We start from the raw sequence: 11,515 nt of genomic DNA on the forward strand, positions 1-11,515 counted from the left end.
TTTTTTCCCAGTCCGCCCCTCGTGGAAATTTATGGCGCAGACATGCGGTTTAATTTACTACACATAGGCCTACTGAAGCTCGCAGGGTTTTCAGCCTCTGCCGCCTCAATATATAAGTACATGAACACAAAAACAATCTCTAGAACTGCTCACGAGCAGTCACTTCATGAGCATTTTACTTATTTTGAGAAAACTATCGTCATATCATATACAAACAGACACCAATGTTTCAGTTGTTTAGTACAAAGAATAGGACACATGCTTATTAGATAACTGTATTTGGGTTGATGTATATGCTTTTATTTGATTTTTTTTAATTAATTGTTTTTTTTCCAAAGCATTGTTAGATGCAGTGTTTCCTGTAGTTATGCGAAGACCTCGTTTCAAAAACAGTATCAGTAAATTATTTCTTATGATTTTAAATCTGCATTTAACTTCAGATCATTCTCAAAGTAAAAGGCGGTACTAAAGTCTGATTTTGTGGTGGATGTTTTCAAATTTGATCATCTTATTTCAAGTGATGAAGGATTTTGAAAGTCTGACAGTGTTGAGCACTACTGTAAGGTTAACCCTGCATTGTGTAAATGTTTGAAAATGATTAACAGTTGCAAATAAACATTCATTAGAAATTTAGAAAAGTAATCAAAAAGTAATCAAAAGTAATCAGTTACATTACTTTAATAAAGTAATTGAAAAAGTTACACTACGATTACATTTTAAATAGGGTAACTTGTAATCTGTAACCTATTACATTTCCAAAGTAACCTTCCCAACACTGGTTACAACTACCGTTGGCTAAATATTTTTTTGTAAAAATGCTAATACAAATGCTTTTGTAAGTCCAAAAAAAAAAGTTAGCATCAATCAAGAGTTTTGAAATATATTGCTAAGAAATATGCTGATAAACATTGCTAAAACAAATGCTAATTGTATTATGACCAGTGTTGGGTGTAACGCGTTACTAAGTTCCTGTAATTAACTTACTTATCCACAGAAAAAAGTAAAGGGATTACTGTTCATTTTTAGGTAATTTAATTTACAGTTACTTATAAAGTACTTGCGATACAGCTGTTTTAACGGAAAGAAACTTGCACTGACATACCTTAACATGTCAGTGCAACACCAGTAATGTTTTCCTCTAAGGGACATTTATAAAAGTTACTTGTTTCAGGTTTCTTAAAGTCGGCACGAAACAGAAGTTGCGATAGCCTTTTCTTCCCTACTGTGACCAAGCGGCAACCTTCCGGTCTCTCTCGTGAAACCAACACGGAAGTGACTAAAACTGCAATTCATCGACATTCCGAGGTACGCTATCCCTCAATAACAACCGGTAAAAGCTAATAACACAGGCTCATCCGGGTAACAGCAGTCGGCGCTGTACTCTTGCTTGAACTATTTTTTCTTGGTGGAAGCTTTGCATTTGTTTAGCTAATAAAATATTAAAACTCGATTCAAAATGTTGTACAATTATTTAATTATGTCATCCTGGTATCGCGGACTCGCTCTCGTTTCATACAAACGCAGCTGCTGCCATTTTGCTACGATTGTTTTGTACACTGTAATGGATTATAAGAGAACTAACAACTGGTAAGGTTTTAAAACATTTGTCAATTCTTTTATTGCCTTAATTATTTTTGTGGTGAAATGTTGTGTAATACGTGGTTTGATTGTACCGTTTCCCTTAAGTCCGTCTAGTTTGAATTTGCTGCTTGCTCGCAACTGCTGTCTTCACGGAAGCTTTGCGTTCAAATATTTCAACTCAAATCAATATTTTGCGTCTAATTATTTACTTATGTGGCAAGTAGCCGTGTAATAAGCGGGATAATGTACATCCAGCCGGTTGTTATCTCAGAATAAACCCCGACAGGGTGATCAGGTTATGTGGTTTGTTCCCTCCAGATATCTGTGTCAAAGAAACGATGTCATTGGCTGACAGTATGTACAACCTCCAGCTGATCCAGGAGTTCTGCAAAGAAAACCTCAACAACTGCTGTCACTTCACCCTGGAGGACATGCTGTATGCCTCCAGCACCATCAAGGTAAACCTGACGTCAGTACAGTTTACTTCTCTTCACTACATTTATATTTATGCATTTAATAGACACTTTTATCCAAAACGACTTACAAATGAGGACAATAGAAGCAATCAAAACCAACAAAAGAGTAATTATATGCTATAAGTGCTATATTAGTATATTATTATAGTGTTATATTTAAATTTCACAAAGAAACGTGCAGCATTTTGTCCAAGCAATAATAAAAGTAGGGGTCAACCGATTAGCATTTTTATGATTATCGGTATCGGTCATTTTCAAAACAGACTCGCCGATAACATAACTTAATTTTGAAACGCGCTATTTGGCTCTGATGCAGCCTGTCAGAACTCACCACTCTGTGGCCTAAAGCAGTCTCCGCCCACCACCCATCTGATTTGTTAGGATGTTGTTTGCAGAAGGTAGAAGCTCTTGCTCTCTTCATTCGCTTAAGGCTACAATTTGGCTAACAGAGTTGGTGAACTGCAGGTCGATTTAATGCTGCTAGATTCTGTCTGAGAACAGACAATGATTACACTATTACACAACACTCAACTTCTAATCTGCAAATTTAAACTACAAATTAAATTTCAGGGCATTTTCTGAACTGTTTAATAGATATACTCCCAAACACTCTACAAGCAAACCAGCAAAAGGTAAAATGAAAAGACTGAAGAAAATTACTCTCACAAAACCATACTATGGCAGGACCATGGTATAGCACCATAGGCTGGATTTCGCCGTTTTCTTCAAAGAATGGTACAAAATAATTAAAAACAACAGCAAAAATCGTCACACTACACTACATTTTGATAATGCTGTGAAGTAAACAAACACAATGCAAATACAAGTATAGGCTTCTGCTTTGTCTAACACAAACTGAATTAGATTGAGTTCAATCTATGTCAGTGTACAAGAGAGTAATGCATTTTAGGCCCCGTTTACAAGTTCAGTCTTGGGTGATCTGATTACAAGTGCTCAGACCTACATACAACACGCCAGAATGTTTTGTGATCCAAACCGTAGTGGGAGGCAGTCCATATCGCATTTACACTAATGCATTCTGATACAGCACCGCCTACTCATCTGTAGGGATGTAACGATTAACCGCGAGCCAGTTGAAAATCAATTAAAATATGTGACAATTCAAATCGGTTGAGATGGTAAACAAATCGCGATTCAATTAGGGGTAGGAGTTTATATGAATGTATGTCTGAGGGGAACTTACTCGGGTTAGCTTAATGAAATTATCAGAAATATATTACTGTGGTGCAGTATGATGTAGCCTACATAATACTACTCACTAGGGATGAAAGTTTTCCGTCGCTACGACGGATTTCCGTCAATTGGAAAAAATGAGGGGAAAAGAAACATGTAGCACATTGTTGTTGTTCTGCCGGTGTTATGTTTTGGTAGCATAATCTGATAGGTAAGTTAGCATTATTTGTCAGAACACCAGCACACCAAAAATCCTCCCCGCCACGGCTGCAGCTTCTCACCTCTAATTACTACTTCCATTACATTACAACTTTAAGAGACCAATTATAATGCAAATATGTAATGATTTATATTCTTAAAGGTATTAAAATAAATCTCACTATTTAGCTCTCTACGAAAAGCGAAAACAGTCTGAACATTTACACATGCAAATCCTATTTTTCCAGAAGAAACCAACTCATTTTAAACAAGCAACCTGCTTGTTTGCTTCCACTTTATGCAAAACAAGCATTTGGATTTTTGGTCAAAACTTTTCCACTGAACTCCATGTTAAATCAGACTAACCTACAGGTTAAACTGTGACTGTTATAAACTTTTTAAAAAAAATGGGTTTTAGAAGTTCGAAAGTGATAAATGACACTCAAAATTCAGTGAGGTAACTCTGGCAACAAGACAACCAATAAAGAAAAGTGGCCAGCTCCGGTTAAAGGGCAGGATTTCCGCTGTGGCCAGTAGGGTTTATAAAATCCTCCTGCACATTTATCAAAATCACCTTTAATTATGAACTGCAAAGGAAAGGTAAACCACAAACTAACATACACAGACCTGAAAGAGGGGATGGTACTAATCAAAGAGCACACAAGCAAACAGGCAAGTCATCGCAAAGAATTCACACAAAACCCATTCACAGACAAACAAGCACTATAAACTATTCTCACCAGACTGGTTCCAGACATACTCAACTCAAAGCACACACATTAAAGACCCTTACACTGGAACTGAGCAGGACAGGTGTAAAGGCTGTACCAATGATTACAGGTTGGCATTCTGCATTCAGGTGTCTGACAATGTACAAGGAGAACTCAACTTTCAGGGTCCCAACTCACTCACACACAAACTTTAATACAGATCTTTGCCTTCAAAAGTACACAAACCACATTCAACACTGCCAGACAATAACATTGATATGGATTAGAAACACTTCATACTTCAAAGCCAAACTTTTACATCCAGACAATCATCGGCATTCACTCATATACTCACAAGGCAAGTACTTAAGGCTGGGACACACCAAGCCAATGGTCGGTCATCGGTGAACCTCTGTCGGGCTAGTTTGTTTGGCATGTTCCACACGTCGGCGGCAGTTTGCACGATTCAACATGTTGGGGGCCGTCGGCGAGAGTGAGAACTCTGATTGGATGTTCAGGTTAGTGAACGAGTCAGTGCCCAAGAATTAAAGCGAAAGTGATGAAAACAAGTAAATGAAGGCGGCACACACACGTGTGATCTTATGTGATCTTACCCAAGCGTTCCAATATGCAAATATTTTCATAACAACATGAGCCGCTTAAAATGAAAGTTATCAACATAACTGATATTCAAAATGGTTAGCAAGTGCTGCTTTGTTTACATTTTGTATCTGTGTATATCCTTGTTTCGGTTTCTCCTTATGAATGATGAATTTATACTATTGACAGCTGCTGATATAGACAGCTAATTCCTCTCACGCAGGCGCAGAACACACATGTTGGTTTGCAATCAGCTGTAGTCTGAGTGGTGTGTTCAAGCGCAGCTTTTCTGCCGACGCGAGGCGACAATACCGTCGGCGTTCATCGCCGCTAGTTCTTTGAAGTTGGCTTAGTGTGTCCCAGCCTTTACATTTAAAATCACTCAGTTTACTTGCGATTCAGACTACTGCTCTCAAACACTATGAAAAAGTATTTGTAGTTGTATTTAAATACATTGCCATTTCAGCTTCACAGGCTATTATATGGCAGACATAGATTCAACATAGGGCTGCAACCAATTATTTTGATAATCGATTAATCTAATGATTATTAGAATGACTAATCGACTTATCGATTATTTCGCGGATTAATCAGTAGGCTTTTAGCTTTTGCCATTAGTTAAAGGTCCCATATTGTACACCTTTCTGGAGTTTTATTTGAGGTTTTGATGTCCTTAAGAATATATATTTGCGGTATAAGTACCAAAAACCATCTCAATATATTTTTACAGCTCCTTTCTCAGGAGCTCTGCTGAGAACAGGTCGATTTTGGTCTGTCTAATTAATATTCATGAGCCTCTCTTCTGATTGGCCTGTTGTTTTCTGAGTGACGCACGGCCAGGCCAACCACAGGTAACTAGGGTCAGCGACGTCACAGCGCTAGCTGGAGGCAGCAAAACAAAGGGGAAACTGGAGGCGGCCCATTCAAACCAGCGCAGGTTCGGCTACATGAGCTTAAAATATCATCTTGTTGTGATGTAGGGTGCCAGAATCGACAGCTGTGGTTAAACGCAATAAAACGAACAGACTGGACAGAAAGGATCGTCAAAAATGCTCGCATTTGCAGTGCACACTTCTTATCAGATTAAAATATTGAGTTGAGTTATACATATTCTAACTAATAAATAAAACAAGGTAAATCACTTCAGATTTTGAAAATGTTAAACAATTATATTTAACAATAACAATTACAGTATTGTGCTACAGCGCCACACTGGTCAATACGTGTTACTGCAGGCTCTCACATTAGGCTATACCAGATCAAAAGAATATTTGACCATTTTTTTGCCAACATCGTCGATAATGTCAACTAATCAATGAGTCAATCTATTTTGGCCTATACAGAAATAAAAGTATTAGTTCAACCATGAAACTAACCAATAAAATGGCGTTTTTTCAAACCCATATGACCTTCTTTTTTGTAACAAAAAAAGGGATATTAATCCAAATGTCTTAGCTGCTCTTTTAATTACAAAGAAAATGGTTTGGCAAATAAACAAAGAAAAATATAAATTTAATGGGTGAAGGAATCCTTTAAAACACAAAACTAGCTTCACTTACACATCTAAGTTTTGATTATGTCTGAGTATTCGTGTTTTCAAAACAAACATAAGAATAATTAGTTTATTCATGCATCCCAAACGCAATTCAAAGTTGTAAACGCTACAGTTACTGTTGGCCAAAAGACAGTAGGTTGCTAGCATCAGTCACCTCTGGGCATACCACAACTACAGCCAAGCCTGTGATACAGAATACCAGCAATGTCTGCCAAATATGAGAATGGGACATTGAAAGAGCAACACACTATAATTGCATCAGAAGAAACAATCAAATCATTGTTTCCCATAAACTTTCTCCCAAACTCACTTTCACTTAATTGGCATGTTTAAATAGCAGATAAATTCCATACGAGCTTTGCAACATCTATACAGTGAAAATAATCATCATCAAAACCAAACGAAATTCAAGGAGCCTATGTCTTATTAGACTTTTACATTATACATTAAATAACTAATATATTAAAGTTATATTTTCAGAAACAAAATGTGAGTGCTTGCCTATGCAAAACTCTACGCCACAATGCTAGGGTGTTGTGTTTTTTTAAAGCATGTTGCTAAGTGGATGGGATTTTTACACATTTATGCACCGGGAGAATATAAACAATTTTACTTAAAGGAAGAGTTAACTCAAAAATGAAATCATTTACTGAAAAATGAAAAATCATTTACTCACTCTCGTGTCACTCCAAACCCTCATGATATAATATGGGGATATTTTAAATAATGTCCTTGACATTCTCTTCCATGCAATTGCAATTATTTGGGAATGGAGCTTTTAAACTTCACCAAGAATGCAAACGCACCAAATGTGAAAATATACCACAAATCTCTTGAAGCCATACAACAACAACATTATTCTTTTGAGCGAATTTTTTACATGAATTGGTTGAGCTGGTTTACAAAACCGAGCTGAACAATTCATTCACAAAATCCACTTCTCTGGTTCTTGAGCAATTAGCAGTGAATAATGACTTCAATTTTAGTTAGTTTGACACATAAAAATTCAATAAGAACTGGAATATAGTGCATGGCTACTTTTCTAATGCTTTTATTTCCTTTTTGTCTCCATTAATTGTAACAGCATGGAAAAATGTAGCCAGAATATTGCTCAAATTTCTCCTTTCGCATTTGATGGAAGAAAGCATGTTAGGAATCTTTGGGCAAACTATACCTTTAAAACCAATAGCAAACATCTCCTTAATAAAACTACCAGTCATGTCTGTAGAACAAACTCACATACATAACCTCAAGTATGAGGAACAGTAATGCATGCTTTAGCAAACTCCACTATTAATAAATATATATTCTATCAATCAATATACCATTCAAATCAATCTAGTGAGCTGCCTTGTTCCATAATGAAATTAGCAGGATCCCTCATCATCCAGTATGAGGGGCTTGAAAAAGCACAACTGGTTTTAAGTAAAATAACTTTGTAAGACTTTCATGGCAGTTTAAATAAATCCGAAAGCTCTTAAATGTGTAAGCTTACATTACAAGACAGTGTGTGCACTGCACTATAGTTAACGTACCTCGAACACCCCTCAGGTTTCAGAGTCTCCCGTTCTCCCTCATCTGAAGACCATGCAAATAATTTCCACTGTAAACTGTGTGTGTGAATTTGTGAGCGCCTCTTCTCCTGTAGAATAAACCAGTGAGCTTAGGAGATCACAGACTCTATCCGAACACCTGTGGAGAAAAAAAGCAGTTCAGAGTCAGACCACAAACATACACATAACCACAGAAGATCTGAAGATAGTAGTAGATGTTTGTCGGTGGTAGAGGTTGTAGAGTGATTTTCTCATTTGAGCATTTATTCTTAGATGTCAAGTAGAATTGGTTGCACTCAGATTATGTGTAACTCATAAAAGAGATGATGAGATTTCATGGAAAGTGTAGGAATGAGGGCAAAAACAGGAAGCCATTTTTGTAAGCGAGGTTCCAAATATTGCCAGTGTAGTTCGACATTATTCGGCAGCAAGAAACTACATATCCAATAAAGAAAAACCAAACTGTTCTCAAACATCACAGTATGCAATATTTTAGACAATCTGGTGTTGGGCTTCTCTTTATTGCACAGTGACTTGGGACAAATACCGGGCATTATTGCTGAATGCTGTGGCAAGGCGAAGCCAAAACGAATAAAACACTAGCCAGAATAAATCAAGAATAACCCCCCTCCCCTCCTCCTTTTCAATAGTTCTAACAAACTTCACCACATGCTAATTCTTGACAAAGCCAAACCTACGGCAGCAATTACATGACTCACTTTGTGGATAGGCACAACAAGAACTCCATTCTCTAAACACACAAGCTGACTAGTTAAAAGAATGGGGGAAGATTTCCCTCAGGTCTCCTATGCTGTAGTCTACAAGATTGACAAAGTATATTCAAGGTTCAGATCAGAAAAATAAACAAGCGTTACATTAGCACACCGTAATGTTTCTTTAGAGATTTTAAGTAAAAATGAGCATGCAAAGTGGTTGGTGCTTAGGCTCCCAAACACACAGTAGTTATAAATTATTACTTCTTAAACTCAACAAAAAGCATCTGTATCTTAAAGGTCAGTCCTTACCAAGAAAAACACTGTCATTTATTACCCCTGATAGCATGCAGTCAGGAATTTAGTACACAATCTGTGCATTTACTCCTCACTATGAAACAAATTTGATGCTATTAATAAGCATAACTCCTTATCAATATCTAAATTGTGGTCTTGAGCCAGTCTCAGCAAGTTCACAACACTGTATAAAAGACCAGTCTTTAAGGTTCATACATAATGCACTGAAAGTCACTTAAGTTCAAACCAGGGCAACCAAAGGTTGCAATACCTATAAATAAAACATTCAATGTTATATATTCATGCTTGGCAAACCACACCCAGCAAACATCACAATAATAATACATCACAAATATGCAAAGTATGAGAGTTTCTTGACTGCGACAACCTTATCTATATGGAGCACAATTCAAGCACAAAACTAAGGTCAAATACATTTTGACAGTCTTCTGAACAAGGTTTAGCTCAAAAGCACCTTGGTTGCTTATGTTTTTGCTCATTTGTGATCCACCCTGCTGTGTGCAGGCCTGGGCAGTTAACTGGCCTCTCTCTTGGCCAACACAGTTACCTGCACACAGAGGAAGCTAACAGACAACAAAACACCATTTATATCTGCAGTCGAGTGGCGTATCACGTTTGGCTGGATATATGGTTTCAAAACGAGGGTTTTAGCAACATTGTAAGAAAAGTAAATGGGGCTTGATGTAACAATGGAGAGCTGTAAAAACACGCTGCGGCGGCCTCGCGAACTTCCTTGTAACCTGGTGGATTCTCTGAAGAGGACAAAAAAACCGAGGAAAGTTGGGGAAGCAACGGTGTTTACACAGGCAACATACGTGTTTTGAACGTAAAAGGACGGTGCGTTCGGAAATAAATGTTTTTAAATGAGCTGTTGAGATTTGTTGCGATTAAAAATAGGTACGAGAGAAGGAAAACCGCGGGGTGGGAAAACAAACTTCCTTTAGCATCTCCAGCCATAATAGCATTTGCAAGAAAGTTATACGTGCCTTGCTATGAATGCATGTTTTTTAAAGTAAAATATATAACACGACCGAATTAAATTAAGAGCACTTAGACTATTTATTTGTGACGGTTAAAATCAAATAATCCGAAATGAGTCTTTCGTTGGGGTTTCCGAAGTAATTTATAATTCAATGGGAGCAAGGCCAATCGAGCACGGAAGAAAAGTATGAACGAAAACAAAACAAATCTTACCCATGTTGAGCACGGCAACAGCAAATATTCCAAATAAAGCACTTTTCCCATTGCATTTGCAATTGATCAAATAAATCAGGGCTCCGCCAATTCCATTCCCACTGGAAAAAAAGTGAAGTTATTCCACAAGCGAGCGCATTCCCCTCATTATAATCCTAGAGGTATCCCATTTTCCAAAGAAAAAAAATCAAGAGCATGGATGCCCGAGCCTTCTCGCTAACAAAGGGCGCCGACAATCCTAGGTAAAACCCCAAAGAATCGGTGAAGAGAAAAAAATCTCAGCTCCGGACTACAAATGGCCAAACGGCGGATCCAAGACGTCCCAAACTCGTGCAGACCTTTTTTCTCTCTCAAAGAAGTTGTTCCTGTTTCGCCAAAGCTTTGGGGGAGGGGAGCTGTTTTATCAAGCTCCTGGCCGAAGACAGAAAGCGAGAGCTTAAAATCCTGCAGGCTGTTTGTGTGCTAGAGATCCACAAGAATAAACGCTTTAAAGCAGGTCTGTATTTGCAGAGCGAGTGATATGCGTTAAAAATAGCAGTGGATCAAATAATAACCGCAGCTGGCTGCACCGACACAAAGATCTCTTATGAGAATCAACGTCAGTCCTCATAGACAGTACATCGGCACACTTGTAGGGCTATGTTTCTTGCTATATTATTTGACATTATATGTTTTAGATGCAAAAAGGATACTCTATTTCCTTTATCCTTTGGACTGCTCTCCTTTACAGTGGTTGGGAAAAGCCGCTATATTTTAATGGTGAAAAGTGTGCGGTTGGAAAAACACAGAGGGGTGCCCGATTCCGCGCGACGGGGCTTCGGGATCGATTCAGTCTCCCCAAAACGTGCTAGTCACAGCCTTTCCTTACGAAACACTGGCGATTTAAATAGCTCACGGCACTAACATGGCTTCCCCCATCAGAGATGAGCGAGTGCCGCTGATGTGTGCTCGCCACCCCCCTCTTTGATCCGGCCGGATGGTTCAGTCCATATTGTAATAAGTAGCGATTCTAGGTCAGGTTGACTCGCCATTGAATATAGTGACTAACGGCGGAGATCATTTCGAGCCACTGTGTCTGAATCCACCCGAAATTCTTTGTTATTCAAATATAGGCAATGGCTAATCAACGCAAGGAAGAGCTCACTAGTGTAGTAAAGACATGTTGAATCCTGATGTGCAGCTGGTTTGTTAAGAGTGAGACATTGAGAGGTAAGAGAAGGTGTCAAATTATTATTATTTTTTTTTATTTAAATGCCAGACATATTACAGCCAATGAACATGACAGTAGTCATTTCCAACATGTAGTATAGAAAAATATTGAATATAGACTACAATATGAAGAAAATGAGAATATACAGTAAAAAAAAAAAATAATAATAATAAATAAATAAAAAGCGTATGAGATCATCATACAAAGGTGTCA

General features: G+C 37.8%; 1 protein-coding gene across 2 annotated transcripts in view; it reads right to left on the reverse strand.

Annotated features, from left to right (window-relative positions):
- The window catches only part of LOC107692115 (B-cell CLL/lymphoma 9 protein-like), a 65,211-nt gene extending 54,398 nt beyond the window's left edge, over nt 1–10,813 (reverse strand). For both annotated transcript variants that reach the window (XM_016491020.1, XM_016491019.1), the window contains exons 1-2: nt 10,093–10,813; nt 7,850–8,006 (exon numbers count right to left, since the gene is read on the reverse strand). The gene's annotated coding sequence lies outside the window, so the exon portion shown is untranslated. The remainder of the gene's footprint in view (nt 1–7,849; nt 8,007–10,092) is intronic.
- Nucleotides 10,814–11,515: the final 702 nt, after the last annotated feature.

The sequence above is a fragment of the Sinocyclocheilus anshuiensis genome, unplaced genomic scaffold (genome assembly GCF_001515605.1).
Source record: "Sinocyclocheilus anshuiensis isolate Anshui unplaced genomic scaffold, SAMN03320099.WGS_v1.1 scaffold322, whole genome shotgun sequence".
In the NCBI taxonomy this organism is placed as follows: domain Eukaryota; kingdom Metazoa; phylum Chordata; class Actinopteri; order Cypriniformes; family Cyprinidae; genus Sinocyclocheilus; species Sinocyclocheilus anshuiensis.